Here is a 19,089-nt window from a genome sequence, read left to right as displayed (position 1 = left end):
TAGCAGTTGCAGCATTTTACCATCCCACTAACAGTGCACAAGGGTCCCAATGTCTTAACATCCTTGACTACACTTGTTATTTTATCTTTCTCTCTCTCTTTTTAATGGATATGAAGTAAGGTCTCATTGTTTTGATTCACCTTTCTCTTGTGATTAATGCTGTTAGCATCTTTTGTATGCTTGTTGGTCATTTGTATACCATCTTTGGGGAAATATCTGTTCAAGTCTTTCTCATTTTTTAATTGAATTATTTGATCTTTTGTTGTTGACTTGTAGTTCTTTATATATTCTTGATATTAACCCCTTTTCAGATATATGATTTGCAAATGTTTTTTTCCCTCCCATTCCATAGGTTCTCTTTTCATTCTGTTGATTGTGTTCTTTGGTGCATAAAAGTTAAGTTTGCTGTAGTCCCATTTGTATAATTTTATGTTTGTTGCCTGTGCTTTTGGTGCCCTAGTCAAAAAGTTTTTTTCCCTTATATTTTTTTCTATAAGCTTTCTAATTTTAGATCTTACATTTAGATCTTTAATTGAGTTAATTTTTGTATATAATGTAAGATAAAGAATCTACTACTTTCTTTAACATGTGAATATTCAGTTATCTAAGTACTATTGAAGAGACTATGCCTTATCCATTAAATGACCTTGGCACCTTTGTGAAAATCATTTTACCATATATGCAAGGGTTGAATTCTAGATTCTTTATTCTATTCCATTGGTATATTTGTTTATCTTTATGCCAGTACCCCACTGTTTTTGTTTGTTTTTACTTTAGCTTCCTGATATATTTTTAAATCAGAAAGTCTGGGTAACCTAAATTTTGTGTTTTTTTAAACATTATTTTATTGTTGTTGGGAGTTTTTTATTCCTGAAGTATTCTCCTAATCATTTATGGTTTGTTCATATTTTCTACTTCATAGTTCAGTGTTGGTAGGTTATGTGTTTCTATGAACTTATCCAGTTCTTCTAGGTTATCAGATTTACTGACATACTGTTATTCACAGTATTCTTTGATATTCCTTTTACTTTTTGTGGTATTGGTTTTAATATATCTTCTAATTCTAATTTCAGTCTTCTCTTTTTGTTTATTTTTAATTAATCTACTTACGGGCTCATTTTAAAAACACTTTTAGAAAACCAACTCATATATATTGATTTTTTTCTATTCTTTTCTACTTTCAATTATCTTTTTCTTTGCTCCATTTTTTATTTTCTTTCTCATGCTAGATATGCTTTTTTATTTTTATACTGGTTTCTTGAGGTATACTAGTAGAGTTAGGTTGTTGATTTGAGATATTTTTCTTTCTTTATGTACATATTCACAGCTATAAACCTTCCTTTTAGCACTGTTCTTGCTGCATTACACAAGTTTTGGCACATTATATTTTTATTTTCATTTGTTTCAAGGTATTTTAGGTTTTCACTATATCTTCTTTGACTCATTGGTTTTTTAAGAATATATTGTTGTTTTTTAAATATTTGTGGATTTTTAAAAATTTTCTTTGTGCCATTGATTTAGTTTTATTCCATTATGACAGTTGTTTAAAATTTTTTTATCAGGCAGCTCATAGCTCTGCACCTCTTTAGAAGAGAAAGAAATCCTTTAATTTCTTTAAATCAAGAAAAATCCTTTAATTGGGCTATATTTCCCTTTTAACTTACATAACTTGCAAATTTTTTTTGCTGAAATTTGGGCATTAAAAAAATCACCCAATCTAGTCTTTGTGTATCAACATTGACTGTGCCGGGGAAGACCTACACCAAGCAGCCCAGCTGGGGTTATAGGGCCTCCCTAATATTTTATTATTATATAACTCTCTCCTCCTAGCATCTATCTGCAGAACAGAAGCTATTGCATCGGGATTATCCCTTTTTTAGCAGGTTCCAAACTCTGGATTCAATATGGATAATGTTCTGGGTAAAGTGAGACAAAAGCCAGTCCCTCATGCAGCCCCACAGGTAAGCCAGAGTTTTGGATGCATAGTTTTTAGAACTCTGTTTCCATCTGAAGGTAGGAGCTCCAGTATGGGGTGTTTCCTCCTGGCTTCTCCAGGCTTTCTGATGTAGCATGAGGGGCATACTGGGCATGCCAAATGCTTTGCAAACTTTTCTACCCTTTTAACAAATTTTCTACCCTTTCTACCCTTGGTTTTACAATGGCCTGATGCTATATCTTTTCACATGGTCTCTAGAATCCTCATTTCAAATGGTCTCTAGAATCCTCACAAAGGTATACACTAGTATATTGTTAACTAGTGTTTCTGTAAAGAAGGTGGGCTTGTGGCTTCTTGGTCTGCCATCTTGCACATCAGATAGCAAAAGTAGGATGTTAATTTTCATTGTTTTTGTGTTTAATTTTTTCCAAATCATAAAGCCACTAGTTAATATTTTTGTTTCTAATTTTTTTAAAAAATATATTTTATTGATTTTTTACAGAGAGGAAGAGAGAGGGATAGAGAGTTAGAAACATCGATGAGAGGGAAACATCGATAAGCTGCCTACTGCACACCCCCTACTGGGGATGCACCCGCATCCAAGGTACATGCCCTTGACCGGAATCGAACCTGGGACCCTTCAGTCTGCAGGCTGACACTATCTACTGAGCCACACCGGTTAGGGCTCTAATTTTTTTTTTTAATGATATATCTCTTCAGGACAAAAGAGACACTATTGAGTGTCTATTACATCCTATGGAGAACTTCAATTGTTTCTAATTTTAAAATATTATTGAAATAATTAACATAATATATAATTGACATGTGACATGTTAGTTTTAAGTTTGTAAAATGTTTTGATATTTGTATGTATTGTAAAATAATCACCACAATAACTCTACTATTAGTTAATATTTGTTAGTGAAGTTTTAGTAGTAGACATGTGGCCAAATTATTTATCACATGAGCAATAAATAAAAGTTACTTTCTGCCAAGTGACAAATGCCTACAAGTGTTGCTTTAAAATGTGCAGCAACAAATGAGTCACAACATATGTATTTGGTGGAACAGACTAAGGTTTATTTTTTGCTTATATAATAGTCCTGAACAGAAGACTATATTTTCTCCAAATATTATTTTAAGAACTTGCAGTTTATGGAAATTCCTTCTTTTTCAACAATGGGCTTCTAAAGTTGCTTCTACAGTCCTTTTCAGAGACACATAGAAGGGGGAAATTAGATTATGGAATACATGTAGGATTGGTATATAAGCCAAGCTTTAAAGTAGCACATATCACATTCACTCACATTCCATTGGTTAAAATTGAGCTATGTGGTCACACACAGTTGCAAAGGACATGGTTAATATACTATAGGTGAGAGCCCAGGGGGGAAAAAAGGATATTGATTTTGATTAATAGCTAGCATCTTTGGTGATAAAATGTATCATCATCTTGGATTTAAATAAATATTTTTAAAATGCGCAGTTATTGGTATAGGAAGCAGAACTTATTCATAGGGAGTTGCTACTGTACAGATCAGGTATTTCTTGTAATTAAATATATATATATTAGAGGCCTGGTGCACAAAAATTTGTGCACTCGGGGGGGGGGGTGGTCCCTCACCCCAGCCTGTGCCCTCTCGCAGTCTGGGACCCCTCAGGGGGATGACCACCTGCTAGCTTAGGCCTGCTCCCCGGGGGATTGGGCCTAAGCTGGCAATCAGACATCCCTCTGGTAGCCTGGCAGCCCTCCGGGGATGTCCACTTGCCAGCAGGGAGCAGACCTAAGCTGCAGTCAGACATCCTTAGCGCTGCTGAGGAGGCAGGAGAGGCTCCCACCACCACCGCTGTACTGGCAGCCATCAGCCTGACTTGTGGCTGAGCAGAGCTCCCCCATGTGGGAGCGCACTGACCACCAGGGGGCAGCTCCTGCATTGAGCATCTGCTCCCTGGTGGTCAGTGAGTGTCATAGTGACCAGTCATTCCCAGTCTTTCTGCTGTTAGGTCAGTTTGCATATTACCCTTTTACTATATAGGATAGAGGCCTGGTGCACGGGTGGGGGCCGGCTGGTTTGCCCTGAAGGGTGTCCCAGATCAGGGTGGGGGTCCCGCTTGGGTGCCTGGCCAGCCTGGATGAGGGGATGATAGCTGTTTGCAGCTGGTCACACCCCCTTCAGGGTGGGGGTCCCCACTGGGGTGCCTGGCCAGCCTGGATGAGGGGCTGATGGCTGTTTTCAGGCTGGCCACACCCCCTTTAGGGTGGGGGGTCCCGCTGGGGTGCCTGGCAAGTCTGGGTGAGGGGCTGAGGACCGTTTTCAGGCTAGCCGGCAACTGAAGCACCCAGCCTCTCCTTTTTTTTCTTTTTAATTCTGGGATTTATTTACCTTCTATAATTTAAACTTTGTTGCCATCACTGGAGCTGAGAGCTGGCTCCTACTCTCTCCAGCTCTGAGGCCACGGCCTGCTGAAAGCAGGTATCTGGGGTTTGTTTAGCTTCTATAATTGAAACTTTGTTGCTTTCGGAGTTTAGAGCCGGGCCGTGGCAGGCGGGGAACCTTGGCTTTCTCCATCACTGGAGCAAGCAAGCCTCCTGCTCGCTTCAGCTGTGTGGCTACCCGCCGCCATCTTTGTTGGTGGTTAATTTGCATATCTCCCTGAGTAGCCAATGGGAAGTGTAGCGAAGGTATGGTCAATTACCCTTTTTGTCTTTTATTAGATAGGATATATATATATATATATATATATATATATATATATTCACATATTCATTATATATATATATATATATATATATATATATATATATATATATAGTCTTCATTCAACAATAAAGAGAGTATGTGAAACTCAAATCACAAAGATGTAGTCTATCCTAAGTTCATTGAGAGAATCAAGAAGAGCCAATGCATTCAAATATATTAATCTACATCTTTTGCTTTCATTTTTCTCCAGAGATAAGCTGGTCTGATCCAGGCATGGGAAGCAACCGATGTTCCTTTCTCTTTGAGATCAATTTAAAAAAGTGAAAAAATTTTATTTTTAAGCCAAATATACTAATAAATACAACTGAAATTAATTATAAACATTTGTTCTATATTAGACAAAAGAGATTTTCATATGTAAAGGGGTGCCAATTGATTAAATCTTTTTTCTTCTATTTATAACTGTGACTTTGCAACTGAAAATGTACTTTTTCTTTGTAGTACTTTTTATACATGTAATAAGATAATCAGGTTGTTATTTGCTTAGAAACATTTTTCTGCATCAGATTACATGTCCATGAGGGCAAGGACATGTCCGGTTCACTTTTTATCTCTAACATTTGTCATAGTGTCTGACACATATTAGATGCTCAATAATGTACCTTTAATAAATGCATAACTCATTAATCAATATAGGGCACAGATTTCATGATTCACTTTTAGAATGCAATTCTAACTTCTTACAACATTCCAATGATTCTTAACTAAAGGTGATTGCTCCTCAGGGGACATTTGACAACATGTGGAGATGGTTTTGGCTGTCACAATTGGGGGCATGAGCCAACTGTATACAGTGGCCAGAAATGATCCTACAGTACACAGGTCAGCTGCTCACAAAAAAAGACTTCTTTCTGTAATACCTTAATCAATAAAGAAAAAACTTAAAAGAAAATACTTCTGGGTCAATAGCAGTGAGGTTGAGAAACCCACAATGCCTATTGGTCAGGCTACCATATTCTTTCAACCATGTCTCTGTATTATTTCACTTTCACTTTCACTTAGTACAACCAGTCCATCCTGAACTGCTGGCTGATGCTTGTCCATATTAAGCTTTTAGGACCTTTCTATGTGGTGGTCTTATGATTGGAAAATTTTTTTCTCTTTATTTCTTGTATGAATAACTGCTCATCTTTTAGGCTTCAGCTTAACTTTCCACTAATCATGATGATAATTTCTGTGCTAAATTCTTGTGATTATTTTTTGCATAACAATATTAAAATACATACTTGCATGTATGTTACATGCATCGGTTCCAATTTCTATCAGAGTGTATACTCATGAGAATAGGGACTTTGCTTAGCATAATGATAGTATATAGTAAATGCTCAAAAATTTGTTAGGTAGCAGAAAGATGAGCAATGCGTTTGAAATACAACAATTTGTATTTGGGACTTATGCAGATGATATTAGATCAATAGTTTGGTAAGGATTTATAGGTCATGAAATATCATTTCAAAGCTATCCTAAGTGAGTAAGAAGCCATTGCATTGTCTTCAAAGGAAAGTAATTAGATCTTATTGTTTAAAAGATTAATCTGGCTGCTGTGGAGAGATTGAATTATTTGATCTGATTATAAGAATATTTTGCTTATAAATCACTTATTTCTCAACTCCAAACCTATTCTTTATTCTGCTCTGTGATCCTTGACCTATGATGCTGCAAACATATTACTCATTTATCTTCTGGTTTTCTGTTAGGTTCTTAACTTGGAGGCATTAGAAGGAGCCAGGAAGTAGAAAAAAATGGCAGAAGGGACTGTATTTTGTTTGATGCTCCTTCAGTGTCCTCCCAGCAATACCTGGCTCCTATTTCTGGCTTCCTGTTATACCCTCACAACCAGTTTCACTGAGTCCCCCAGAGCTGTAAGCTGACATGAAGCTCTGAGCTGGGAAGTGTCCCTTCCACAGAAAACCTGTCCAGTATCCAGCTCCACAGAGCTTTTCTTCTAGGCCTTCTTTGTTCTTTATCTCTAGAAAAGCTTCTTCATGTAATCTTTATGTAAGTGTTTTCTTTTGGCTTTGTCAGCCCCCGTTATGTTTGTAAAGGATTCACTACATTTAATTCTCTATGTTGAAGTAAATACCATAGTTTTTGGTTTTCCTGTAGAAGCATTTACCTTTTTTTAGGAAAATAAATTTTGTCACAATTGCAGCAGGAGAAAAGATGGATACAGTTGCAGGTGAAGGTGAGAGAAGGAAGTGATGATGGTGGGGTGTTCAGAAATTTGAGAGAAGAGAAATCTTGAGGTAGAAGGCCAGCAGGAGAACTCTAAAAGATTGCCAGGCAGTATTGAGTGCCCTTGGGTTTGGGATTAATCAACTCATTGTAACAGGTTTTTTGGGGGGTTGTTCTGCTAGTCTATGGTATGTTCAGGTTAAACCATGAAGGGCTATGGACACCATGCCAAGGAATTTCAAATATATATTGCAATCGATAGGCCAGCCACATGGCACATGTACCACCATTCCCCAATATTACTCATAGATTACTGTACCATGACCTGCTTATTGTTATAACCCAGTATACTAGGCAGCCACAAACACAATCAATCTCCATTGGCATGTGTATTATTCAGCTCCCACTGCCCAAACAAAAATCTATATACTGAGCGGCTTAAAGAACAGATCTTTTCCCTCAGTTTTGGAGGCTAGAAGTCCAAGATCAAGATTCCAACCAATTCTGTTTCTGAAGAGAACTCTCTTCCTGGCTAATAGACAGCTGCCTTCTTGTTGTGTCCTCACATGGCCTATCTTCAGTGCATATACAAAGAAAGAAAGAGGAAGAGAGAGAGAGAGAGAGAGAGAGAGAGAGAGAGAGAGAGAGAGAGAGAGAGAGATTGCATGCACACCTTAATGGTGTTCTGATCTTTCTTCTTATAAGGACACACATCTTAGTGGATCAGAGCCCTACACGTATGAGCTCATTTAACCTTATTACTTCCCTAGAGGCCCATCACTGAATACAGCTTCAACGTGTGAATTTGAGGGGACACAAACATTCAGTTCATAACAGCATGTAAGTTGGAACACTCTTACTATCTCTTAAACAGGTAATTTTCACTTGAGAGGTGACTTGATTTTTTTGTCAGAAGGTTATCATTTACAACCATATAGAACATTAATTTGATGAAAAGATAAAATAGAAATGGAGAGACTACTTGGGGGACAATAGTAGCAAATGAAGTCCTGAGTTAAGACACTATAAAGAAAAGTATGCTGTGTTTATTTGCTTATGTTTTGATCCTGCTTATATTTATTTCATCACTGACTTTACATATGGAATCCAAGTACTTAGGAGGCAATAAACCACTAATTGATAAGCCTAGTTCTTTGAAATAACTTTCTTGCAGTGAACAACCAATCAAGAGCGATCCCAGTTCTAGTGATAAAAATAGGAATGGGATCACTATGAAAACTTAGGCGGTAGTATGTGGTATTTTCCAACCTTTTTAAATAAGGGAATCCTACTTTTGAATTATGCCATGAGTCTAGTATTTCATAGAACTTCACTTTGTGAAATATTCATTTAGAGGAAGTCTAATAGGTTATAGCCTCTGGCATAATAGCCTTAATGTCCAACTCCTTCTCAAACCCAAGGATAAACAGTCTCCAGGAAATGGAATATTATTAACAAAATGAAAAGGGGACAGAAATAGCAGCGAAATGCCCATTTATTGGCAGTAGGAACTCTTACATACAGACTAGAAATGTGGCATTTCATGGGCAATCATTTTATGCCATATGTGTAGCTGGAAACTCTAGAAGCTGCATAAGAGAATTAATTTATTAATTTATTATGGGAACCACTGTCACAGGGGCCATATAAATTGCTTATCATTATAATAACATAATTTTGAGCACTTACTGTATGCCAGTCATTCCTCTAGGTATCTTATATCTATTTAATTCACCTCAAAACTCTGAGGTAGCTGCTAATATTAGGCCCATTTTATAGATATGATAATTGAATTATGAAGAGTTTAAGTAACTTACCCATGTTGTATAGGAAATAAGTGATGGAGCCAGGTTATGAGTCTGGATGGCTGTCTTCAGAGTCACACTTAACTTGTGTCCTAGTATTCTGATTGTGATGCCCATCACATTGTCTCAGAAAGGAAGTCATGAAGCTGGAAGTTTATGTAGAGATCAGGGGTTCAGCCTGAAGGGAGTTGAATGGATCACGTGGTTTTTCTCCCTGGGAATCAAGGACATTTTCCTCTGATATGTCTTTTCTAGGATTCCTTAGCAACCTACAAAATTCATTCTTTTAAATATATATTGATAAATTCAAACACATTTTGTTCTGGTGATCGTTCAGTGCCATTCCTTGTATTTTAGATTTGTATCTTTCAGATTAATGCTCAGAAGTTAATATATTTTCCTTTGTTCCAAATTTTGAATATACCAACATGAAAATACTTAATACTTGTTATGGAAACTTCCATCTTTCCAGGCATGTTTTACTCTTTTCTATAACTTTGTCCTTACAGTTAGTTTCATATAGTTTAGTCTTCTAATAGGAAACCCTTAAATATAGAGACATATTTTGAGAATCTGTGATAGCTCCAAAACCACTTAGCATAATGAACATTAATTTGTAAAGTAATAAACTACTTTGGAGATGGTTCGTTAACTGATTAAAAATTCTATATTTTCAAAGGTTATTTTTTAGAATGCTACCTATGTAATGTTTTGATTTTCAGTGAAAATTTTTAATAAAATATTTTATCTAATTTAATATATTTGTTAATTCTTATATTTAGATCTAATGATCACTAAATATTCAGTTAGACATTCCTAATGATTATGTAAATTTTGATAGCTACATAGTTTTACCTTAAAATCAGGTCAGCATGTTTAATTTTCATTTCTGATCACTAAGGAAATCAGTTTAAGAATTCTTAAGGAAAACTGCCACCTTCTAGAAAAAAAATGGTCAGGTTAGTGCAGATGGATTTTGCTGATTTAAATGTGATGATTCTGTAGAGATATTCACAGAACAGACATATGGTTTATATTACAATAATATTAGGTATAGAGAGTGTGCTTTTCTAAATTTTCTCCTGGCTGGAGCACAATCTTTTCATTTTTATATTACCAGACTCTTCAACGGTGCTGTTGTCAGGGGCCAATTGGTTACTTTGAAATTCATCTACAATTTCTACCACCAGTCTTCTCTCTATGCCCACTCCAGGGACTTCTGTGTTTCAATATGACATTTTCCTATCCAAATATATCAGTTGTTTATAAAAAAAAATTACCTGTGTCTGATATTTCTGGTTAAGTTAATAAATATTTCATTGCAACATATCCTCTGCATCTGTAAAATCCAGTCATCATTTTAGTCTCTGAGTAGAAAGGGAAATCATTATAGTGGCCTTTCATCTTATTAGCAGATGTGTACTTGGTTTCTGTTAGGAAATATATTTGCAATCTGTAAGTCCCATCATCACAATTTTTGAAGTGAAATTATCCATAACATTTCCTTAAACAGAATTTACAAATGTGTCATAAATATGTCATAGAACCCACATAGTAAGTCATGAAAGACATGGTGAGTTAAGCTTTCTCAATGTGTGTGTGTGTGTGTGTGTGTGTGTATGTGTGTGTGTATATATACACACATGCAAGCCCAAATATATACAGCTGATCAACTAGTTTGTCATTTAAATCCAAAATCTAGCTATTTCAACAAATTGCTCAGAAAACAGCAGCTATAAATCATTTATTTTCATTTTTGTTGTTGTTATTCTAAGACTGAATAGAAATGGCAAAATTATTGTGCCCTACACTTTTCTCCTTCCTTTCACTTGTCCCTTTGTTAATTAATGAGTAAAGTTATCAAGTCTACAGGGCTTATAGCTAATCAGGGAGTTTCATTTATTGGTTTAGGTAAAAGCTTTCAGAATGTTAATGCATCACCCGAGGTGTGCCTGGGAGCATACTTTTGGCAGGAAATACTTCCAAAGAGAATAGTCTGGAAAGAACACTTAGCTCAAGCTTGGAATTTACTTCTCCAGGCAGCTTATATTCTCTCTTGTCTCTTCCTATTAAATTATGAATTCATTTTATATATTTACATTTAGAAAAGGAATAATTTTAAGTAGGATTAGTTTTTTAAAAATTATTTATAGTTGGGTGCTCAAACAGACAATTATTTTTCCTTTCTTAATCCTTTCCCTCATCCTCCACAAATCAACCATCAACTTTTTGATAATTTTATTCTCACTTTTGATACTTTCATTTGGCAAAGTATAATATTCTAAACAGAAGTTTCTAATGCCCTTTTCACTGAAAGACCTTTACCTTGGCAGATGTCTCTGTAACCTAAATATTTGCCCGTGATCTCTCCAAATGTTCCAACAATGCTGAGCAAAGTACAGTACTCTTTCTCAGCAGTGATATTAATATCTCCTTCTTTTGGCCATTTTGCTAAAGATCGTCGTAGAACACACATAGTAAGTCATGAAAGACATGGCGAGTTATAAATTCCATCTGTGGCAAACTTTATTGCAAGTTTATTTCATCTCTCCCTCTTTCCCCAAAGGAGGAGCAGTGTTTTATATGAACCCAGAAATACTGCCATTCAGTCAGTTTGTTTCATAACCTGCAGATTTCTGAGTGTTTAGGTTTTATATATGTTATGCTACAGGCAGAAGAGTGCCTGGGAAAGCACCTCAGGGCCTGGTAAGTGGAGCTTGCAGGCTGCTGACACCTCTTTGATTTTGCAACTTTTTTTTGTAAAAGTACTTAGGTTTGCTGTTGGTACCATGCCCCACCTGTTGGCAACTTGCCTCCTCTAGCGTCCTTCCCACTGGGTTTACTGTTGAGACTCACTGGCAAACCCCATGGCACTGAGGCTCTTGCAGATAGCTGAAAACACACAGAGCAGGACCCACCCACTGAGTCCTATGGTTTCTGAACTTTTGAAACGGCTCTGACTTGGAGAACTCCATAGGTGAAAAGTTTTAAGAAAGTCTGTACTCCACACGTGTTAACTATTTTGTAAGCCAAGCGCATAACCACACATTCACTCTCAAGACACCCGGGACACCGTGGCTTGTGGATTTCTGGAGCAGTCCATGCTCTAATTTCAGGCATGTACTTCCAATTTTGGAATAAAGACAGTGTGATTTGGTACCTGCACAGATACAAGCTGTGTCTCCTCAGGGAGCATGCCTCATGGAGAGCAGCAATTTAAATAAAGTAACAAGTGTGGCACTTTGAAATTGATCTAAGTGTTTTTGGAATGGTTTCCTGGGGTGATGGAAAGGGCCCTAAATGGGAACTAAGGGAGTTTTGAGGCCTTCTGGATGCAGGAGTAATAGCACTTGTTTAAGAGCTTTGTTCCTCCATTCATTCCCTAATAGAAAGAGGGTAACAAAGATTTATCTGGGCCAACATCAACAGTGCTGCAGTTGGGAAATCCTGTTTCACATCGTGCATGGCTGGAGAAAACCAAATAAAATGATAAGAATATTGACTGTTATTAATATTTACAATGCCCACTTAGGAAATTATACACAAATGCTCTCATAAACCAATTATGTGATCTGCCGCCCTAGCCATATGTGACTGGGCCTTGGTAGGTACCTGACCCAAGATCTTCAATAAAGATGTTTGCCACTTTGTCTGCTAAATGTAAAACCAAGTACACTACGCTTTGGATTTGTGCAAATTCAAATTTTGTATCTGCTTTAGTCATCCTTCCAGAGCAATATGCCAGTTTTGGCACCCTCTGGAATACTGATAGTTGCCTAATTGTCCTGTTTTTTGTTTGTTTGTTTGTTTTGTCTATTCTATAATTTAATTTCAAGTGTTATATTTGATGATATGTTGATTTGCTAAAAGACCCATTTCTACTAACCATCTCTGCAGGCTGTGACTTGTTACTAGCCAAAGATCTAACTGCATGACCATGTTTCATTTTAATTTGTTCTAGACCTCTGCTGCCAATACGGTAGCCACTATCCACAACCGGGTATTGACATTAAAATTAATTTAAGTTAAATAATAATAAATGTTCAGCTTTTATGAAGTATCTAAAATAGTAAAACATATGGAAACAGAAGGTAGAATGGTGGTATCCAGGGACTAGAGGGAAATATAGAAAGTTGCTACTTACTAGGTATGAAGTTTTAGTTATGTAAGATGATTGAGTTCTAGAGTTCTGCTGTTCATCTTTGTGGCTATAGCTAACAATCCTGTATTATACAATTAAATTTTTGTTACATGCTCTTATCTTAGTAATATTAAAGTAAATTCAATTCATTAGTACCACTAGCCAATTTTCAAGTGCTCAATAGCCACATGTGGCTATGGCTACCATACTGGGAAGCACAAGTATAGAATATTCTCATCATTATAAGAACTTCTATTACACAGCACTAAACTCTTCTTGTTTGAGCCTTTTTTAAAAATCCCAAGAGAAAGCAAATTCTTTGACTAAGATAAGGCACATAGATTGTAACTAGTGACCAACATAATTCAAAAAAGTTTATCAATAAAGCGGATATATTCACCCATGAAACTGGAAGGTTTCAGATTTGGTTTTATTCAACCACATATAGACTTGTCAAAAACATTTTTGCTTGTTTACTTATCTTTCTATTCTTATTTATGTCAGCTTTTGTCTTAGGGCTTTCTCAACACAGTCACAGGTGTTTGCCCATGACTACATAGTTCCATAAATTTAATAGCATCACCAATTTTAAGAAGACAGAGGAAGTGTTTGCTCTCTAGATGTAATCACGGACCTTTCCTGAAATTTAGCAGCCAAGATTTCATCACTTTCCTGCCTCAAAATAAACCTGTGGTCAAAGAACAGATTTACAGGGCTTACTTTAGGCATCAAAGCAAGGAATGTGTGGAGGCAGGAATTCAAATCAAGGTAACTAAAGGGAGGGAATGGTTGGTAGGAAGGTCCCCCAAATGTCTCTGTATTAGAGATTCTCACAGAAGGGGTTGTGCCCCGCAGGGAACACTTGGCAATGGCTGCAGACAATATTCATGGTCAGGACTGGAGATGTTCTATTGGCGTCCCGTGGGTAGAGCCCAGCGATGCTGCTAAACATCCCGCAATGCCCAGGGCAGTCAACAAAGATTTATCTGGGCCAACATCAGCAGTGTTGCAGTTGGGAAACCCTGTTTCAGGAGGTTGTACCATATGGAATCCAACTTTTAAAAGTAACTTGGATGAGTTGCTAAACTGAAAGATGCAGTGCTCTACCTGGTGTTAGTCATGATCTGATCCACACATTTGCAAAGTCTTACATATTCCAACTTACTTCCTTGCAGCTGTCTTGGCATTTCCATCATCTAAATTCTCAAATCCTTCCCCATGATAGCACCAGTGGTTACCACACTCCCACATTGTTACATTTATGCAATGAGCCATCCAGTGAAAAGAAAAGGATTTTCCAGTAACTTTCACAAAAGAAAGTCTTCTCTTCAGAACATGCCAGGTTTTTTCCTTCCAATAAGCCAGGATTATATCACACTAGAGGCCCGGTGCACAAAAATTTGTGCACTGGCGGGGGCGGGGGTGTCCCTCAGCCCTACTTGTGCCCTCTCACAGTCTGGGACCCCTCGGGAGATAATGATCTGCTGGCTTAGGCCCGCTCCCGGGTGGCAGAGGGCAGGCCCAATCCCTAGGTGCCTGCCCCGCAGCCCCTGGTCGGGCTCAGAGCAGGGTCGATTGGGGAGTTGGGGCACTGCCCCCTGTCATGCACAGGGCAGGGTGTATCAGGGGGTTGTGGTGCCACCCCTGTCACATACAGAGCCAGCTGATCAGGGGGTTGGGGCACTGCCCGCTATCACGGACAGAGCAGGGCCCATCAGGGGGGTTGGGGCTCTGTAACCTGTCACACATGAAGCAGGGCCGATCAGGGGGTTGGGGAGCTCCCCCCTGTCATGTACAGAGCAGGGCGGATCGGGAGGTTGCGATGCCACCCTCAGTCACGCTCAGGGTAGGGCCGATTGGGGGGTTAGGGCGCCACCCCTTGTCACATTCAAGGCAAGGTTGGTGGGGAGGTTGTGGCGCCACCCCCTGTCACGCACAGAGCAGGGCAGATCAGGGGGTTGGGGCACTCCCCCCTGTCACACTCAGGGCAGGGCCGATGGGGAGGTTGCGGCTCCACCTTGTCACACACAGAGCAGGGCCCATGGGGGGGTTGAGGCGCTGCACCCTGTCACACACAGAGCAGGGCCAATCAGGGGTTGGGGAGCTACCCCCTATCAGGCACAGAGCAGGGCCGATCAGGGGGTTGGGGCGCCTTCCCCTGTCACGAACAGAGCAAAGCGGATAGGGAGGTTGTGGCTCCACCCCCAGTCACACACAGAGCCGCAAGGCGATCAGGGGGTTTGGGCGCTGCCCCCTGTCACGCTGCTCCAGGGGCCAGGAGGCCTCACGGCTCCGCTGATCCCAGTGCTGGGAGGCCTTGTGGCTCCACTTGACACAGGGGCAGTGAGGCCTCCCTGCTCCGCTGATCCCGGGGCTAGGAGGCCTTGCTGCTCCACTGATCCCAGTGCTGGGAGGCATATTACCCTTTTACTGTATAGGATAGAGGCCTGGTACATGGGTGGGGGCCGGCTGGTTTGCCCTGAAGGGTGTCCTGGATCAGGGTGGGGGTCCCGCTTGGGTACCTGGCCAGCCTGGATGAGGGGCTGATGGCTGTTTGCAGCTGGTCACACCCCCTTCAGGGTGGGGGTCCCCACTGGGGTGCCTGGCCAGTCTGGGTGAGGGGCTGAGGGCTGTTTTCAGGGTGGCGGGTGACTGAAGCTCCCAACCTGTCCTTTTCTTCTTTTTTTTATTCTGGGATTTATTTACCTTCTATGGCTGTCACTGGAGCTGAGATCTGGCTTTAGCTCTGAGGCTTGGCTCCAGCTCTGAGACCTCGGCTGCTGAAGGCAGGTTTCTGGGCTTTGTTTACCTTCTGTATTTGAAACTTTTTTGCGACTCCAGCTCTGAGATCCCGGCTGACTGAAAGCAGGTTTCTGGGTTTTGTTTAGCTTCTATATTTGCAACAATGTTTCTTAGAGAGCAAGCTCAGAGCTGGGCAGCAAAAGGCGGGGAACCTTGGCTTCCTCCATCACTGGAGCAAGCAAGCCTCCGACTCACTTCAGTTGCCTGGCTGCCAGCTGCCATCTTGGCTGGCAGTTAATTTGCATATCTCGCTGATTAGCAAATGGGAAGGTTAGCGAAGTTACGGTTAATTGCCATGTTTCTCTATTATTAGATAGGATATCTATTCCCAAACCAGTCTATAACTAAGAAGATGGGCCAGACACACCCTCGAGGCGACAGCCTAGGGTCCCCCCCAGGCTTCTGCGGAGTGAGCGGGGTCCCTCCAGCAGGTGGGGTCCCTTGGCCTGGCCTGTGGGGATCTGGCCAAAATAAGTATTCTGACATCCCGCGAGGGGTCCCAGAATGCAAGAGGGCACTCTGCAAAGTTTCTGTCGTACAGGGTGTGAAACGCAAATGCAAGTGTGCAGTAAACCAGATTCAGGCCCACAGTGCCTCAGCAACAACAGGACCCACGGCCAAAGGTGGATTCAGGCGGCCCTGCGAGGAACCGGGCTCCCTCCTCTCTGGTTTCGGGGTGCATCACCCAAGAACTGCCACTACCAACTCACCCCAGCTCCGCAGCTCCTGCATTGAGTGTCTGCCTCCTGGTGGTCAGTGCGCGTCTTAGTGACTGGTCGGATGGGCGCAGGGAAACTTAGCATATTAGGCTTTTACGTATATAGATGGAATAAGGGCTGGTGAGATTTGAATAATGGGTAGTAGCTTTCTTGCCAATTATAATACTGGTGATGGTAAGAAGAAAAAGTTTTGATAAAAAGAAAACTGTTTTAATACTCTGGATTTTCTCACGCAAAAAAAAAAAATAAATGTGAAAAGTACAGTTATTGTTGACATACCGGGGTGAAAATAACTGTTTGTTACACTGTATTATAAAAAAAATTATAGTTTGCCTGGGAAAAAGTGGTTATGAACTAAAAAGTCTGAAAATTCCTATTTCATAATATCTTTTTTACCCATTTGCTTTCTGATATCAGAGGGGTCTTTTTGTTATTTTTTAATGTTTTTATTATTTTTTAGAGAGTGAAGAAGGGAGAGGGAGAGAGAAACATAGACCATTGCCTCCCATACACATTCTGCCTGGGGACTGAACCCGTAATCTGGGTATGTGCCTTGACAGGGAATTGAACCGGTGACCTTCTGGTGGATAGGACAACGCTCAACCAACTGAACCACACCGGTCAGGGCTCAGAGTTCTTGTTTTTTGTTTTTTTAAAAAATATTTTTATTGATTTCAGAGAGGGAGAAAGAAGGAGAGAAAAATAGAAATATCAAAGATGAGAGAGGATCATTGATTAGCTGCCTCCTGCACATTTCCTACTTGGGATCCAGTCCACAACCTGGTCATGTGCTTTGGCTAGAAATTGAACCATGACCTCCTGGTTCTTAGGTTGATGTTCATCCATTGAGGAGCCACACTGGCCAGACCAGAGTATCTAATAAGAGGAAAGATTTTAGAAAATTAAGTTTGTATTATAAATGAGCCCTGCACTTGTATTCCCAAACTGACTTTCTAAGTAACCAAATGATACTCTTACTAGAGGCCCGGTGCACAAAATTCATGCAAGAGTACTCTCCTTCTTTCCCCCTGCTGCTGGCACCGGCACCCGAGACCCGGGTTTCCCTCTGGCCGCTGGCATCCGGGACCCGGGCTTCCCTCACAGAGAGAGGCCCCACTCACCTGCTGCAGCCCGACAGTCAGTGGCCTGGGCCTCCCTCATTTGGGTGATCGTGGAGCTTCTCGATTGATCACCCCACCGGCCAGTGGCCTGGACCTCCCTCTGCGAGGTGATCATGGGGTGATGAGCGGACCCCTGACCAATCGCATTGGTCCCACCTTGGCTGGCCTGGTGCCAGTGGGTGTCATAGTGTGTTCCCGGATGGTCACCTGGATGGTCGTTCCACTGTTCAGCCGTTCGGTCGATTTGCATATTATGCTTTTATTGTATAAGACTAGCAACACTGAAATGGGTTGTTTATCTGCTTTTTCTTTGCTTATTTAAATAACATTTTGAAAATATGAAATAATGGAAATATATGTGATCTAATTTGCATTTCTTTGATGGTTAAGGCCCAACTTTTCCCCCTTTAATGTTTTATATATTATTAACTATGCTTTCATAAATAAATTGTCCTATTTGTAAAAATTACCTATTTTTCTGTTCAGTTGTTTTCCTTATAAATGGATCACTTTATCGACACCTACTGTTTAGACAGTAGAAAGAAATCAGCTAGCTATTTATGCTATTAGTAAAAATATGGATACCCCAATGTAAGTATTGCAAAAAAACACACTTTTATATTATACTAGAGGCCCGGTGCACAAAAATTTGTGCACTCGGGTGGGTCTCTCAGCCCGACCTGTGCCCTCTCACAATCTGGGGCCCCTTGGGGGCCCCTTCCCCCGGCTGCTGGCACCAGTTTTCCTCCAGCGCCTGGAACGCAGGCCTTCGCTCTTCGCCGGGAGGGGCCCTTGCGGTGGGAGAGTGGCTTAGCTCTTTTAAAAATACTTCTGAATGTTTGGTAAATAACCCTGTAGGAATCTACTTTCTGAAACATGTTGGTTGTTAAGGGCTGATTTGGGAAATCAACAAAATGTATGTTAAAATCCTAATCCCCAGAACCTCAGAATGTGTCTGTATGTGGAGATAAGATCTTTAAAGAGGGGATTACATTAAATTGAGGCAGTTCCAGTGTGACTCTTAGCCCATCTCACTGAAGTCCTTATAAGAAGAGGAATGTTGGGGTCCTGCCCCAGCAGGTCCAGAGGTTCCCAAAGGTGTGGACGGAGTTGGCAAAGAAGGAATGACACAGAGGCAGTGTTCAGGTGATCATCGTAGCCAGGTTCTCTTTTTATTGTCCTGTTACATCTATATTTATACTATTTGATCCTATAAGCATGCCTCTATAAGCTTTTTTTTTTTTTGCCGAGGAGAGCATGGGGTTCGTTTATTGGGGGGTCAGTCAAAGGGGGAGCTGGCTAGGGTGGGGTAGGGCAGCAGCTTGTCTGGCTCCCGAGAAACCCGAGTCCAGAGCCTTGACCACTTTGAAGCCAAAGTCTTCCTCCACCTTTATCTGCATGGGGGCCAGATCCGGAGTCAGCGGGACTCCCGCCCGGCACCCTTCCCGTGGCACTTGCCACCTCTTCCAACCGCTGGGCCCCTCACCAGGTGCTGGGCTTCTGGCTTCTGCAGGCGCTAGTGTCCTCCTGGGCGGGGATAGCCCCTCTTTCTCCGGAGGCTTGTTCTCAGCGTTGCCTGGGATGGGGCGTCTGTGCCCTGCTCCCTCGTCTCAGTAGATGGTGAACTG

This window comes from Myotis lucifugus, unplaced genomic scaffold (assembly GCF_000147115.1).
Source record: "Myotis lucifugus unplaced genomic scaffold, Myoluc2.0 scaffold_7, whole genome shotgun sequence".
NCBI lineage: Eukaryota > Metazoa > Chordata > Mammalia > Chiroptera > Vespertilionidae > Myotis > Myotis lucifugus.
Note: the sequence above shows the minus strand (reverse complement) of the source record.